Source organism: Ursus maritimus, unplaced genomic scaffold (assembly GCF_017311325.1).
Source record: "Ursus maritimus isolate PB19 unplaced genomic scaffold, ASM1731132v1 scaffold_5, whole genome shotgun sequence".
NCBI classification, from domain to species: Eukaryota; Metazoa; Chordata; class Mammalia; order Carnivora; family Ursidae; genus Ursus; species Ursus maritimus.
In genome coordinates, this window is record NW_024426663.1 from 54828715 (window position 1) to 54845871 (window position 17157).

General features: G+C 37.0%; 1 protein-coding gene across 2 annotated transcripts in view; it reads right to left on the reverse strand.

Annotated features, from left to right (window-relative positions):
- The window catches only part of CTNNA1 (catenin alpha 1), a 172265-nt gene that overhangs the window by 77256 nt on the left and 77852 nt on the right, over window positions 1-17157 (reverse strand). The window contains exon 1 of one of the 2 annotated variants that reach the window (XM_040622384.1): window positions 15181-15198. The exons of the other annotated variant lie outside the window; for it this stretch is intronic. The gene's annotated coding sequence lies outside the window, so the exon portion shown is untranslated. Of the gene's footprint in view, window positions 1-15180; window positions 15199-17157 lie in introns of those variants that run through there. 2 annotated transcript variants of the gene reach the window in all.

A 17157-nucleotide genomic window follows, 5' to 3' on the forward strand; every position in this document is an offset into this window, starting at 1 on the left:
AATGTATTTTCTCTATGAAACTGAAATTATCTGTCAAGGATTACAACTGGTACTCAAAACTCTGCAGGAATCAGTGAAAATGCATTGCCAGTGCTGTGGAGAAATCAAAGTGTATATCCCACAGGGTAAGAAATCCCTTTCCATACAGGATGACCTTATTAAAAAGCCATTACCTCTTTTAATGAACAGCATCTATACAGTATAAGGATAAGATGACATCACAATAAATAAGAACAAAAAACAAAAAAGAAAACTGGAAAAATGTCTACAAAAAGGCTCCACAGGCATTTTTTCCCTAATAGAGGGATCTAGTGGGTTCAAATAAATTCTGTCCTTAAAATCCCTTATTGTTTTCACTGTACCCCAAAATGTCTATATTTGACACTATTGCAGTTGGAGGAGATTGCCAAATCATTCTTTCTTTCTCCTCTTCTCCCACTTAAGTTTCTCTTCAGTGATGCCTGGTAGCCCACTCATTCATCCTTTCATTGTCTTTCCTTACTTGGGAGCTCTCGAGCATTTACACTTTTCACTTAAGTCTATGTAAAAGAGTGTGTGTGTATAGGCACAAGTACATGTGTTCAGTTAGGGAAAATGGAAGCAAAAAGACCCGAGATCAGGACAAAACAGCCTCTATTTATTTCACAGAGAAAGCCATTATTTAGCTCATTTCTTGTCAAAGATTTTCTTTTTTAACTTTGGCTCCTCCCTCTAAATTCGAGTCTTGTACCGGCCATTTTTACTTGATTAGAAAAAGAACCACTCACTTGAATATGTGTGGCGTCACATTCAATGCTCGCATTCAGAAACTTGTATATCTATAAATAAACTGCAGATATCCACACAAATTTTGCAGATGCGGGTAAAAATAAAAACAAAATAAATATTCTTAAAACTATTTACAAGTATAAAAATCCTGCAGATGTGATGTCAATGAGAACTGTGAAAGGCAGGTTTATCATATTTTGCTACAGAAGGAAAGGCTCTAAAACCATCACTACACCAGTTCCCTGACTGGTTGTCTTCCATCCATCCAAGTCAAATCAATTTTGATCTTCAACAATTAAAATGGCCTGTGTGAAAAGAATTTTTATAAAACCTAAAAGCTCAAACTCAGGCAACTAATCACTACCTTGTATTCAACCATGAAATTTTTACAAAGGAATCTATATTCACAATATGTCGATTTACATGAAACTCTCATTTGAAAAGTGAAAATTCCTTCCTAGAACCACTGAGTTCAATAGTCTTTTCTCCTTTTTTGTACTATTTCTACATTATGTTTCATACATACACACACACACACACACACACACACACACACACAGAGCCACAGCATATTCCTTCTGAATATTTTGTTCCGTTCTTTTGTTTTTAAGGTTTTTTGTTTTTTTTTTTTAATTTTAATTTATTTAAGACAGAGAAAGAGAGAGAGCACAGGGGAGGAGCAGAGGGAGACAGAGAAGCAGGCTCACCGCTGAGCAGGGAGCCCAATGCCGGGCTCGATCCCGCCCTTATTTTTGTTCCATTCTTAAGCAAGAATTAGAAATACGCCTTTGCTGTACAGGTATGTTACACAGGTATGGAATTAAGATTTCTTTAATAAGAGTAACCACTAATGGAGGCTTAAGTCTCAAGCAGTAGCTATTACTGTAAGTAAATTCCTGATCTAATAAAACTGATTGAGCACAGGGGTACCTGGGTGGTGTAGTCAGTTAAGCATCTGCCTTTGGCTCAGGTCATGATCTCCCGGTCCTAGGCAGGGAAGGAGTCTGCTTCTCCCTCTCCTTCTGCCCCTCCCCCTCTCCTGGCTTGTGCACACTCACTATCAAATAAATAAATAACAACTTCAAAAAAATAACTGAGCACATATTTAGTAAATGTAGGAAATGTTCTATCATTTACCTATAAGCATTTCAAAGACCAAAAAGGAAAATAAAATCTGTTAAACTAAGTTTGGACCAATTGCTCAATTTAAACTCAAGTAAATATTTGCTAGTATAACTTAATATTTGACAAAGTCATATTTCAATTCACTAGAGGAAAAGATGGTCTATTTAATAAATAATATAAACGTAAGTCCCAGGGCACCTGGGTGGCTCAGTCAGTTAAGTGTCTGCCTTTGGCTTGGGTCATGATCTCAGGGTCCTGGGATGGAGCCCGGCATTACATCAGGCTCCCTGCTTGGCAGGGAGTCTACTTCTCTCTCTCTCCCTCTGCTGCTCCCCTGCTTGTGCGCTCACGCTCTCTTGCGCATGTGCGTTCTCAAATAAATAAAAATCTTTAAAAAAAAAAAAAAGTCCCTATCCAAATGGAAGAAATATTAAGTTGGAGCACTTACCTCACACCAGGCAGATTTAAGATTGTGACATTATTTGTCCTGTGCCAATTTAGCTAATCTGGAACTACATTTCCCAGAAGTCCCTTTCCTACACAGTTCCACAACAGACTGGACCACATGAGACATCCCTGCATGAGATTTGGAAGGCAGAAATGAAGCAGCAAGCATCTTTCTTATGCTGGGAAGGTTGGTGCAGGTACAAGGTACTAATGCAGGTCACGCTGTAGCTTTGCTGGCTCATTGTGTTAGTATAGGCCACCAATCAAAACCACAACTCCTACAGGATTTTCTCCTTCAGTTTTGCTGACTTCTAGGTCAGGTGCATATCTAAATCTGTAATAAAGGAAGCCATCTTCCTCAGGAAATCTCTATCATCAGAGTTGGAGGCACAGATGTAGTAAGAGGCCAATATGAGTTTCAGACTGTCCTCATGAGGCCCAGCTCATGTTCCAGAGAGACCCTTTTTCACATGTACTACCTTTTCTTACAAACTGCATGCCCTGCTCACCTCTGGCTCCAGCACCAGATACAAAAGCAAAAGTGTCATACAAACTATTTAATCTGCTCCCATGGTTGCATAATGTCAAATCCCTATAATAAATTCCTTACGTCTTTCATAGTTGCTCTACTTCTGTGAATGAACCCTAAGTGACACAAAGATGTGTGTGTGTTTGTGTGCGCGTGTGTGTGCGTAATTAATCCAAGGTGGGAAAGGAATTTGTACCCTACAAAATCCCCTAGCCACAAAACAGAAGATTAACACACATAAATAAAAATAAAACCTAAACTTTGATACGGTGAAAAGGGGGAAAAAAGGAAGAAAGTCATATGCAATATCAAAAGGCAAATGACGGTTTTAGAAAAAATACATGCAATGCAGATGGGCAGATATTAGGTTAATAGCCATAATATATAAAGAGCTCCAGTAAAGAAAAAGACACATAAGTCATTAGAAAAATGAGCATAGGATATGAACAGGCAACTCACAGCAGAGCAAATCTAATCACCTACAAGGATATTAAAAAGTATTTCAATCCGAAAGTGGTCAGGAAAATGTAAACTAAAGTAATAATGAGCTATGACTTCATACCCATCAATCAGAAAACTTACAACAACACCTTCTATTAGAGGATGTAAAGGAAAGGGTATTTTCTTACATTGGTGGTAGACCTACAAACAGTTTAGGCTTTTTTAGAAAATAATCTGCTAACATTTCTTCAAATGAAGATATACATGTACTATGAAACCCAGCAATCTCAAAGAAACAAAATAATCGATTCTTTTATTCTTCTATTCTCAAGAATTGATTTCACAGAAATAAAGCAGCAAACGCTAGGCATTGCAACATTGTTCATGATGCTTAAAAAATTTTAACCAAAAAAAAAAAAAAATTGACCAATGCTCACAAGAAGAGGGAAGTTGTCAGATAATTTATGATATATTCACACCATGAAATATTAGTCGGCAAGTAAAAGAATGAATTAAAGGTATACCAGGAGAAGTCAAAGGATTTCCACAAGGTACTGCTGAACAGTAAGATACCAGTTTGTAAATAATGATCTCACTTTTAGCAAGTAAATAACCATGCAATACAGAAAACAAAGCAAAACTAAACTAAAAACCTATATTGGAGGTAGGGGTGTGGAGATTGAAGTCTACTACATAAGCAAAGAAAAGTACAGAGATATTCATACCCTACTGCTAACACTGGTTCTTTGGGAGAGAAAGATATGGGATGGCGAGAAAGCTGAATGGAAGGAACAGCTCTGTGTGTGTGTGTGTGTGTGTGTGTGTGTGTGTGTGTGTGTAGGGGGGGAGAGAGAGAGAGAGAGACTGTGTATAAATATTTTAAAAGGATTATCCTTGCATTTAAACATTTTTGTATCATGTAGTCGCACTGTTAAAAATGAAGTCTAATTTCTTATGATTATAGTATTCTGAAAGGCAATACAGGCTTAAAGAAGAACTGTAAGTGAACTATAGTAGTCATCAGATTCACTGCATCTTGGAAAGGAAGTGACAACCATCTAGAAAGGGGGAAAAAGCAGGAAATGAAAGAAGAATGAAGGCAGTGGAAAAAAAGATATACAGTGAAGAAGAGTGTGGAATCATTGTCTTGGAACACAGCCCAAGACAAAGGTGAAAGAACGTACCTCTCTGACCTGAGCTGAGCATGGGAGCAGGAAATGCTGACAGGAGCTGAGGGGATTTGACTACTGGCCCACAATCTCACAGGCAAGGAATACACTGAATACACTGAGGCACTATTAAAACTATTGTAATATTACAAATCCTCACACACACACTTACACACACACACAAATGCACACACACACACCATTACTGAAAAGGTTAACGCCAGGCCCAGAAAAAGCCTCCAGAACCCTGCTCCAGCACTGGAGCACCCATGTTCAACAGAAGTACATATACTGAGTACCTTCCCTGCTGAGAAGACAGAAATCATCCATCCCCACAATGACATGATCATAGTCCACCTTTACCACCAAGAAACATAGCATTACCTCCCATGATGAACAGCTGCCATGACCAACTGGACAACCTCTGGATGATGGAAGACCAAGGGCCCCAGAAACCCTGGGGTCAGAGATCAGGCACAACAGTGACCAGCAGGACAGGAAGAGAGGCTCAATGAGATAGAAAAGCCCAATAAAGAAAACAAAGAAGGGATTATGAGCTCTCCTCTTCTGATTATCCATGACATGCTTTAGACAGAATATTCTGTGGAAACATTTTAAACCTAAACTTCCCAAGCATGTATCAATGGGAACATTACACTACAGGTTTTCCACTGCCACAAGGCAGAGTACTTTGTCTTTATTTACTGAACAGTCTTCTTTCATCCTAGAGCACAGGGTATCAATTTTTACCAACCATATAACTTTAGGTAATATTCAATATCCCCTAAAACAAATGTGCATGGCTAAAGTTAAAGGTCCAGTATTAGTAAAGAGAAACTACTATCAGTCAACCAAAAGATACTTATTAGACAGGAATGTGTTTTGTTTTGTTTTGAATTTTTTGTAGCAGTAATAGGCAAATTTTAAATCTGCAGAGGTATCATCTTTTGGACTTCAAAACCATTACTCAAAGTTAGGAAAGAACAAATGAAGGTTTTCTGGACAAAAGCCAGGGTCAGTTAAAAACCAAAGGAACTGTCAGATATGCAAAACTGAAAGAGACTACAGTGGAATGACAAAACCTTCAAAGTTATTATAGAGAATGAAGACTACTTTCAACCATCTGTGATGAGAAAAGGTAATGAATTACAAAGTGTAAAGAGAACTGACACTCTGGAATAAACATTTCAAAGAAGACAGTAAATACCTACTGACTATACAGATAATAGGCTAAAATGTGCTATTATTAACAGTAATTATTTGTTAAATAAAAGTAACCTTATGTAATAATATTACACAGAATAGTCAATAACAGAGCACATAGCCAAAAGCCACTCAATCTGACTTGGTTGAAAAAACAATTCAGATGTGAAACAAAACAAAGTGAATACATTCCAGACATGTAAGGTTTATAGACTTCACTCCAATAAGGCACTATGAGCGATGTCACAGTATAAAGAACAGGAACAGAGGCCTCTGAGTTTAAATACCCAAGAAAGAAGGAAAGCAAAGACAAAGAAATAGCTTACATAGGAGTAAGGAAAAGAATACAGAAGGTTTGGGGGGATGGGAGGGAGATGAATGTGGAATGAAATTCAGTGGCCATTAAAAGCAAAAGTATATAATACTTAAGGAGGAAAAAACAGTAGGTATCAGCGAATTATCATAGTAAAGCCTATTTTTATAATCAAGTATTACAACTCTCAATACAGACACACATACAAACCTTCACTCATGTATGTATGTGTTTGTATGTTTGTGGTGTACCAAACCACATCTACATAAAAGATTTCTGGAAGGAGATAAAAGAAACTATAAGAGAAAGTGAATGGCCAGAGAACAGGAATGAAAAGGAGTTTTATCTACATTCACTAAACACTCTTTTTTTTTTTTTTTTTAAATCTGACAGAGAACAGAGAGAGAAACAGCCAGCGAGAGAGGGAACACAAGCAGGGGGAGTGGAAGAGGAAGAAGCAGGCTCCCAGCAGAGGAGCCCGATGCGGGGCTCGATCCCAGAACCCTGGGATCACGCCCTGAGCTGAAGGCAGATGCTTAATGACTGAGCCACCCAGGCGCCCCTCACTAAACACTCTTTTATACCCTGTCAATTTGAACCATGTACGTGCATTACCTATCTTAAGGATAAAAAAAAAAAACAAAACAAAAAACAAAAAAAAACCACTTTTTATCGGGTATAAAGAAATAATGCAGCCATAAAGATACCAGCTCTACAAGAGATCTACCTTTTTCAATACAAACTTTGAGAGCCAGCAAATGAACCACTTTCCCATTACTTAGTTTTTTAGCATCATTTCTAAAGCAACTAACCATTAATCCAATGAGCAAGTTCACAAATAACGTCTGAAGGCAACTGTTCATATCTCATAAGTGAAGACTGATGATGCCAACCAGCCCACATGCCTCACTTCTGTCAGCCCAGTTTAAATATAAAGATTTTTCCTAATAAGACTTTTCTGTTCAGCTGTTTTAGAGTCCTAAAAACAAAGATTGTAACATAAAGGGAAAGGAACCTTCTGGATCTCACATACCTGGTCCAGGGTCTTTTTATACTACACAGGCAAGGCCTAAAACTATTGTTTGTGGTTAATTATTTAACCAGCTCTACAATACGTAAATTCTCCTAAACAGTGAGCTAGTGGGTTTACTAATAAGACCAGATAAAGTCTTATTCGTAACACCACTTTCCTCTAGTGCTAGAAAGATGGTTTAATAAACTACGGAGGAAATATAAACACAACTTATAGAAAATGAACAAGAAACTATATGAATAGTTATAGTATTCAAATAAAAAATCTATTTCAAATGCAATCACCAAATAAATCCAAAATGAGTGGGAAAGAATAATGAAGAGATTTCATACAGAGATGCCTATACAAAACTCAATTCAGAGAATGAACACTGATGATCAGAGCCTCGCTTCCCCATGCCAGATAACTCAGAATTAACTATAAAGAAGTATGCCAGACCCAAGCAAAATATACATTTTAATAGTACAGAGAACGTATTATGAATCTGGGAATAAGGCCACCAACTTCAGGCAAGACAGTAAGACAAACGGAGAGCAATAGAATAACCTCTGCAACACAATCAGCAGGAACACATTTGGCTAAAAATTAATGCAGTCTTTAGACATGATTACCAGAATGCACATAAAAAAGGGATACTTCTCCAAATGTATCTGACCACTGCTGAAAGAGAAGAGGGGAGAAGGCAGATAGAGGGAAGGATGGAATTAGCTCCTTCACTCAGCACAATGAGAAATGCAATTACTCCAAAAAAGAAAGAAATATGACTACTCTAAGAAATCACTTTAAAGTAGTAGAGCAAAACAGGTAAAAGTGAAAAACAGAGAACCTGAAGGCTTAAACCATTCAAAATACTAAAATTTGTTAGTAAGAAAACTGGTAATAGTAGCGGTAGTATTAACGCCCTTTCCCAACCATGCTGTGTGCATAGGTACAATCCTCATCCCCAACTGTGTTTAGGCCACAAACGCTGTGGAGGAATTGAGGTTATTCTTCATACTCACTGCAGCTGTCAAGAACGACAACATCACTCCACAGAAAACCCTTTGCATAAAAAAAAGTTGTCTTCATGCCATAACTAATATATATTAGTAAACATGTAGTTCAAACATCTCTGGAGGGAAAACAAAGCTTCAAATTAGGTACATTTCATCAAACCAGGAGGAAGATCACTAAACCTCAACTAAGAGAATTTTAAAGATAGGGAAGAGCCACATGATTTTAACTCTAATGTAGTTAACATACACTGCTATATAAGTTCCAGGTGTACAATACAGTGATTTAAATACAAAGAGTTCTGTATATTACTCCATGCTCATCAAGCCAGGTGGACTATTAAACCCCCCACCTATTTCAAGCATGCCCCAACCACCTCCCCTCTAGTAACCAACTGTTCTCTACAGTTAAGATTGTTTTTTGGTTTGTCACTTTGTTTGTTCGTTTGTTTCTTAAATTACACATGAGTGAAATCATAAGGTATTTGTTTTTCTCTTATTTTGCTTAGCACTGTAATCTCTAGATCCATTCCTGTTGTTGCAAATGGCAAAATTTCATTCTTTTTATGGCTGAATAATACTCCACTGCATACCTGTTATCAATTCTTTATCCATTCATTAATCAGTGGACATAGGGGTTGTTACCATAATTTGGCTACGGTAAATAATGCTGCTATATAAACATCAGGATGCCTGTATCCCTTGGAGTTAGTATTTTTGTACTCTTTGGGTAAATACCCAGTAGTGTTTGCTGGATCCTAGGATAGTTCTATTTTTAATTTTTTGAGGAACCTCCATCCACCCTGTTTTCCAAAGTGGCTGCACCAGTTTACATCCCCACCAACAGTGCATGAGAGTTCCTTTTTATACACATCCTCACTAACACCTGTTGTTTCTTGTCTTGTTGGTTTTAGACATTCTGACAGGTGTGGGGTGGTATCTCATTGTGGTTTTGATTTGCATTCCCCTAATGACTAGTGATGCTGAGCACTTTCTCCGGTGTATGTTGGTCACCTGTGTGTCTTCATTGGAGAAATGTTCACTCGTGTCTTCTGCCCATTTTTTAACTGGATTAATCATTTTGTGGGTGTTGAGTTGTGTGAGTTCTTTATGTATTTTGAATACTAACACTTTATCAGATAATGTCATTTGCAAATACCTTCTCCCATTCAGAAGGTTGTCACTCAGTTTTGTTGGTTGCTTTCTTTGCTCTGCAGAAGCTTTTTATTTTGAGGTAGTCCTAATAGCTTATTTTTGCTTTTGTTTCCCTTGCCTCAGCAGACGTATCTAGAAAGATGTTGCTACTAAGTCAGAGAAATTAATGCCTGTCCTCTCTTCTGGGATTTTGATGGTTTCACGTCTCACACTTAGGCCCTTAATCCATTTAGAGTTTACTTTTGTGTATGATGTAAGAAAGTGGTCCAGTTTCATTCTTTTGCATGTTGCTGTCCAGTTTTCCCAGCACCATTTGTTGAAGAGACTTTTTCCCATTGCATATTCTTGCCTCCTTTGTCAAAGATTAATTGGTCACATAATTATGGGTTTACTTCTAGGGCTTTCTATTCAGTTCCACTGATCTATGTTGTCTATTTTTGTGCCTGTACCATACTGTTTTGATTACTTTAGCTTTGTAAGGTTACCTGAAGTCTGGAACTGTGATGCCTCCAGCTTCACTTTTCTTTTTCAAGGCTTCTTTGACTACATGGGGTCTTTTGTGGTTCCATACAAATTTATGATTGTTCTAGTCTGTGAAAAATGCTATTGGTATCTACACATTAAATCCAGATTACTTTGCGTAATATAGGCACTTTTAACAATATTTGTTCTTCCAACCCATTAACATGGGATGTCTTTCCATTTGGGGGGGGGGGTCCTCTTCAATTTCTTTCATCAATGTTTTATAGCATAATAAAGGTCTTGGACCTCTTTGATTAAGTTTATTCCTGGGTATTTTATATTATTTTTGGTTCAACTGTAAACAGGATTGTTTCCATAATTTCTCTTTCTGCAGCTTCATTACTATTATTATACAGAAATGCAATGGATTTCTGCACATTGATTTTGTATCCTGAGACTTTACTGAATTCATTTATCAGTTCTAGTAGTTTTTTGGTGTAGTCTTTAGGGTTTTCTACATATAGTATCATGTTATCTGCAAAGAGTGAAAATTTCACTTCTTTCTTCCCAATTTGGGTGCTTTATATTTCTTTTCGCTATCTGATTGCTATGGTGAGGACTTCCAGTACTATATTGAATAGAAGTGGTGAGAGGGGACATCCCTGTCTTTTTCCTAACCTTGGGGGGAAAGCTCTCCCCCTAAGTTTTTCACCAAGTATGATGTTGGCTGTGGGTTTTTCATATAAAGCCTTTATTAGGTTATGTTCCCTCTAGACCTACTTTGTAGAGAGTTTTTATTATGAATCAATGTTGTACTTTGTTGAATGCTTTTCCTGTATCTATTGAAATGATCATATGGTTTTCATCCCTTCTCTTATTGATGTGACGTATCATGTTGTTTTGCAAATATTGAACCACCCCGTGCATCCTGGAATAAATTCCACTGGATCGTGATGTATAGTTTTTTAAATGTATTGTTGGATTCAGTTTGAGAGTATTTTGTTGAGGATTTTTCCATCCATATTCATGACAATATTAGCTGGTAGTTTTCTTTTCTTGTGTCTTTACCTGGTTTAGGTATCAGGGTGATACTAGTCTCGTAAGAATGAGTTGGAAGTTTTCCTTTCTCTTACTCTTTTTTTTGGGAAAAGTTTAAGAATGGTTATCAACTCTTCTTTAAATGTTTGGAAGAATTCAACTGTGAAGCCGTCTGGTCCTGGACTTTTGTCTGTTGGGAGCTTTTGTATTACTAATTCAACTTCATTGCTGGTAATCAATGTCTGTTCAAATTTTCTATTTCTTCCTGCTTCAGATTTGGTAGGTTCTCTATTTCTAGGAATTTATCCATTTCTTCTGGTTGTCCAATTTGGTGGCATATCATTTTTCATAATATTGTCTCATAATCCTTTGTATTTCTGTGATGTCAATTGTTACTTCTCCTTTTTCTTTTGTGATTTTGTTTATTTGAGTCTTTTTTTGTTTTGCCCCCCCTTTTTTTGAGTCTGGCTATAGACTTAACAATTCTGTTGACCTTTTGAAAGAAACAGCTTTTTCTTTCATGGATCTATTCTACTGGTTTCTTTTGTTTCTTTATCATTTATTTCTGCTGCCAATAATAATCTTTATTACTTCCTTCCTCCCACTGGTTTTGGGTTTCTTCTTTTTCTGTTCCTTTAGGTGTAACTGGGATTTTTCTTGCTGCTTAAGGTATGCCTTTATTGCTATAAACGTCCCTCTTAGAACTGTTTTTGCTATAGCCCAAAGACTTTGTACCACCGTTTTCATTTTCATTTATCTCTGTATAATTTTTTATTTCTTCTTTGATTTCTTGGTTGACCCATTCACTGTTTAGCAGCATGTTATTTCATCTATATATATTTGTGTTTTCTTTCCAGATTTTTTCTGGTGGTTGATTTCCAGTTTCATAACGTCGTGGTCAGAAAAGATACATGATATGACTTTGATCTTTCTGAATCTGTTGAGACTTGTTTTGTGACTTCTTAATATATGATCTTTTATGAAGAGTGTTGCGTGTGCACTCGAAAATATGTGTATTTTGCTGTTTTAGGATGGAATGTTCTGAATTTATCTGTTAAATCCATCTGGTCTAGTGTATCATTTAAAGTCACTGTTTCCTGGTTGATTTTCTGTTTGGATGATCTGTCCAATGATGTAAGTGGGGTGTTAAAGATCCCTAGTATTATTGTATTACTATCAATTAGTTCCATTATGTTTGTTATTAACTGTTTTATGTATCTGAGTGTTTCCAAAGTTGGGGGCATAAATATTTAAATTGCTGTGTCTTCTTGTTGGACTGTCCCCTTAATTATTATTCCGTGTCCTTGTCTCTTGTTCCAGTCCTTGTTTTAAAGTCTATTTTGACCAGCAGAAGTACTGCTACCCTGGCTTTCTTTTGACATTCATTTGCATGATAAGTATTTCTCCATCCCATCACTTTCAGTCTGCATGTGTCTTAAGGTCTGAAATGAGTCTCTTACAGGCAGCATATAAATGTGTCTTATTTTTTGTTTGTTCATCCATTCCCATCACCCCATGTCTTTTGATTATGTCTTTTGATTGGAGTGTTTAGTCCATTTACATTCCAAGTAATTATTGATAAGTATGTATTTACTGCCATTTTGTTACTTGTTTTGTGATTGTTTTTATAGTCTTTTCTGATCCTTTCTTCTCTTTCTTTCATAGTGTGCTGGCTTTCTTCAGTGATATACTTGAATTCCCTTCTCTTTAATTTCTGAGTACCTTAGGTTTGTAGTTACCTTAGGTTTGTATATAACTTCTTCCACATATAGCAGTCTGTACTAAGTTGATGGTCACTTAAGCTTGAATTCACTCTTTACTCTTCTCTTACCCACGTATATGGTGTCATATTTTACATCCTTTTGAGTCCTGTGACTAATTTTTACAGATATGCTTATGTTTACTACTTTTATGCTTCCTACTTTTCTTACTCTCACTTATGGTCTTTTCTTCCCAAAGACTCCCTTTTAAATTTCCTGTAGAGCTGGTTTAACGGTCATGAAGAGGAGCCACTAGATTTATCTCCAGATACTAGCCTATATAATCTTCGTCATTTTTCAGCTTCTCTCTTTAACTCCTCAGTCCCAGATAAAGAAACACCAAATTCATAATATTGGTATAGCTCCAAACAGCAGCAACGGAACTGGGAAGTAACCAAATATTTCCTTTCTGTAATTCACTGAACTTTTACTTGGGGCAGCAAAGATACGTTCTATCTCCCAGGACATCAATTTAGAGAGAGTTTACCACCCCCCAAATAGGCTTCACAAACACCTGCCCCAATGACCCTAACCATGACCATCTCCATCAAAACACATCTTTCTCACTTCCTGCCCCAGTGTCTGAATTTCCACCATCAGGTTGTCTTTGAGAATTTACAAGGAAAGGGAAAGGATAGGAAGGAAAGAAGGAGAGGAGAGAATGCAAATACCTTCAAATAAAGCAATAGTAAAAAGTGGGGATGGGGGTACAATTTGACTTTTCAACTAACATTTTAACTAATAAATTATGACAGCTAAGAAGGGAATGTTTTAAGATTTTTCCCTAGTTGCAGAAAATGCTTAAGAAGAATTAAATTCTCTCCATATTAACTTGTTTTTGTTGCCTGTACAGTTTCGTCTGGTAGCAAGCACCAGTAGATAAAAGGAATGAACCATAGAGCAAATTAACATTAATGGAAAAAACCTGGAGAAAGTTCATTACGGGTAACACGACCTCTTGTTAGTAGCTATAATTCTGTATTACATACACAGAGTGAAGTGAGTTCTTTCTGATTGCAAAATTGTTGCTGGCTTCTATGAGAAAACTGAACAAACTTCTGTGATAAAGCCTCAGGATCACTGAAAGCTATAAGGAGACTGCTAACTTTGGCCTATACTTCATCACAGGAAAGGCCAGCTGCTGGGGTTCACCAAAGCTTAGTTCTGTTGGGCAGCAACAACCATACAGGATAAGCTATACTGGTTTGATAGGTATACCACAGAAGTCAGGAAAAGCTTGCATGACATGAACCGAAAATACATGCTGTTCAGCTACAAGCACTATCCCGAAAAGCAGTAGGAGCAAAAATCTATTATAGGTAAACAAAGTAATTAATGTTGGTTAAAACAGTCCACTTCAATTACAACCTCTGCTACAACTTTTTTGCAATTCCTTCAAGGTCAAGCAGACCTACACTATAGCTATAAGATACTACCATATATTATGAGCAACATTATTTCAACCAAAATCCCTCCCCATATCTATTATATTCCTCTGACCACCAAAAGAATCTAAGAAGATTATGTCATTAATAAAAAACGTGATTCATTTTCATAGTTCTTAGAGTTCTATAATCTAAAGACTAACAATATGCATATTGCACAGATCTACCACTTTTCACAGAGAAAAAATAAAAATGAAGAATAGTGAACTGAAGTGATACATGTTCAATCTGGTATCTGAGTTTCTGAACTACTTTTGATTCAAAAACCCTTAAATGAAATAGCCACACAAAACTGCAGGTCATTAGTCTGTTCAATACAGAGCCAGGAGATTTAAAAAGGCCAACTTTGCGCACAGTGTAGGCTTTTAATGTAACCAGTGTCATTCTGATGGCAATAACAGACATGGACCCCATTTTAAAGTGGGGAAAACATTCTTTACTTCATACAGGATACACAAATTACCCTGGCTCCTATCTCCTACAGGAAATATAATTTAACATACTGATCGCGGGGCGCCTGGGTGGCACAGCGGTTAAGCGTCTGCCTTCGGCTCAGGGCGTAATCCCGGCGTTCTTGGATGGAGCCCCACATCAGGCTCCTCCGCTATGAGCCTGCTTCTTCCTCTCCCACTCCCCCTACTTGTGTTCCCTCTCTCACTGGCTGTCTCTATCTCTGTCAAATAAATAAATAAAATCTTTAAAAAAAAAATACTGATCGCATCATTAGCATGGATACATGTATGTAAATACATATATACATGTATTTAAAAATGTGAATTTTTAAAATAGCTTTAAGATATATATTAGAATGCATACTAAGATACAATTCATATATAAATCACCCAATTAAAGTGTACAATTCCATGTTTTAGTATATTCAGATATGTGCAACCATTTCTATTAGAACATTTTCATCACCTACATCCCCTAGCTATCATTCCCCTCCACATCATTGCATGTGAATATTTGAAGGTTAAATTTTAAATATCTAGGACATGGTGACCATGCTTGGTTGTAAGTTTAAAAGTTACAAATGTGTTGTCCTTTCCTTACAAGTAATTTTTGGTATTCAGCCTGAATTTGCTCCTTAAACCTCAAGAATCACAAATTTATCCTTTCTCTTTCAAAAGACTCTTCAGGTAATTCCTGCTTGTGATAAAGGGTACAAAAGCAATCAAAACTCTAAAGTATTCTCCCTCATACAAATGACAACACATTTCAGCCAGCTATCAACAATTAAATAAAAATACATAAAAACAACGCCCATAAACACATCAAAATGTTTCCATCCAGTTATTACCTACACGAGAAGTAACTACCCGTTTTCTATGGCATGTGCCTTTCTTGGGTTTAGAGAAGTAGAAACTGTCACGAAGTCCAAGAGTGCCGAACTTAACAGGGCCTTAAAGAATGTTAGACACTCTCTTCCTCCACCCACATTAAATATACACCCCCTAAAACTGTTGATTCACCGGATTCTCAGCTGCCAAAGAAAGTAGACTAGCTTAGCGTTTGACATTTCCTTTTGGCAGTCATTAGTCCTTAATGTGTCACTGTCTAGAGGCTAAATGGAATAGTTTCCTTTCTACTTCAGCAGATCATTCTCTTGGGCCTGAAGAAACCTATCAAAGGCTAAATCTACCCTATAAAAAAGCTGCCAATTGAAGATGTTATGATAACAACAATATGATCAAAACACCTCTCTTCACAAGCCCCTAACCCAGAGTCTGAGCAGTAACTTTCTACACAGGAGCAAATTAAAGGGGAAAAAGCAAACATTTCCCAAGACCTCTGACAATGTCAGTGAGCCACCCACTAATAGGGGAAAACAGGCAGTTTCTAACCACTCTTGCCTGTAAAATGATTCTTTAATACCTCTTCATTCCCACCAAGCCCAGAAATTTCGCCATCCCCTGCACACTAATTTATTCCTCATTCTGAATCTATTGTTGTTTCTCCCTCCACCCACTCCTCAATGCCAATCAATGTCAACCTTGTCTTTCCATCTTTGTATATCCTATTTAATATAAATAGTTTTATACTTGCTCCAGTGCTCTATAATAATAAAACAATTTCATTTGGGTTTTTTTTAAACTCCACTGTACCAGTATTATCTCTTCTAAACCAGATCTCCTCATTCTTATTTTTGCCCACAGAAAGAGTACTAAAAAGGAAAAACAGAGAAAGATAATAGTAGATAGGATGTTTATATTCAGTCAAGGCTTTCTCTAGCGATAGGCCATGTCTTCATAATCAACAGCAAACGCAAGGACTCTGAAATCAGGCCAACCGACAAAACAGAGTTTAGGCCACCAAAAACTATATTGGGGCAACTTCTCAATTAATAGGAAATCTCAAGAAGACAAATTATACCAATTCCTCCAGAAAGTCCTGAGTATTACCATTTATTAAATTCCATTCGATCAAAATCAGGTAACAGCAATGTAAACATTACTACTAAATTACATAATAGTCAAGTATATAAGAAAAAAAGTTTCTTACTATACAAAATACAGCTTTAAGATATGACTCAGGGGAGGGCAATGGCTCTTGGAATGCCTGTGGAATCGGATCACAAATACCTACATGATTAAGCAATAACCATTTTGACCTTCTAATAAAAAGTGCTTACTAAGAATTTCACCAAGAAAACTGCATCACCCAATAAATACACTACTTTTGGGGGTTTTTTTTGTTTTGGTTTGGTTTTGGTTTTTGGTTTTCTTGGAGAAAGAAGAAATCCAATCTACTGATAAAGGGGTTACTTCATGGACACATGCATACAAGAACCCAAGCACAGCTAGGCAAACAGCCTTAGGAGTAGCCATACAGAAGCCTCAGATCCTCTTGACTGGTTGCACCCTTCTCCAAACTCAAATACCTGACCCATTCTTACCATCTATGCTGCCTATCTAATTCATAGCTGCTGCTCAACCACAAATTCACCTTGCCATGACCTCTCATGACTCTACCTAATATCAAAATTTCCTGCTTCAGTTCCCATCTTCTAATTGCACCATTTTCTCATTATTTTCCCATACAAATTCTTAAGAGAACCTAACTGACTTAAAAGACAACACAGGCCGGGCTACGAGCTGAGGGATGTTGTGGGGGTTGGATGGGATAAAACAAAGGCTTTCTAGAATTTGCAAGACAGACAAATGCCCTCAGAAGGGCTGTCCACATGGTAGGGAATGTGTCCTTAGACATCTAATAACCTGATTAGATATTATTATCCTGGTCTACTCAAATAACCATAATGATGATGGTATGTCTT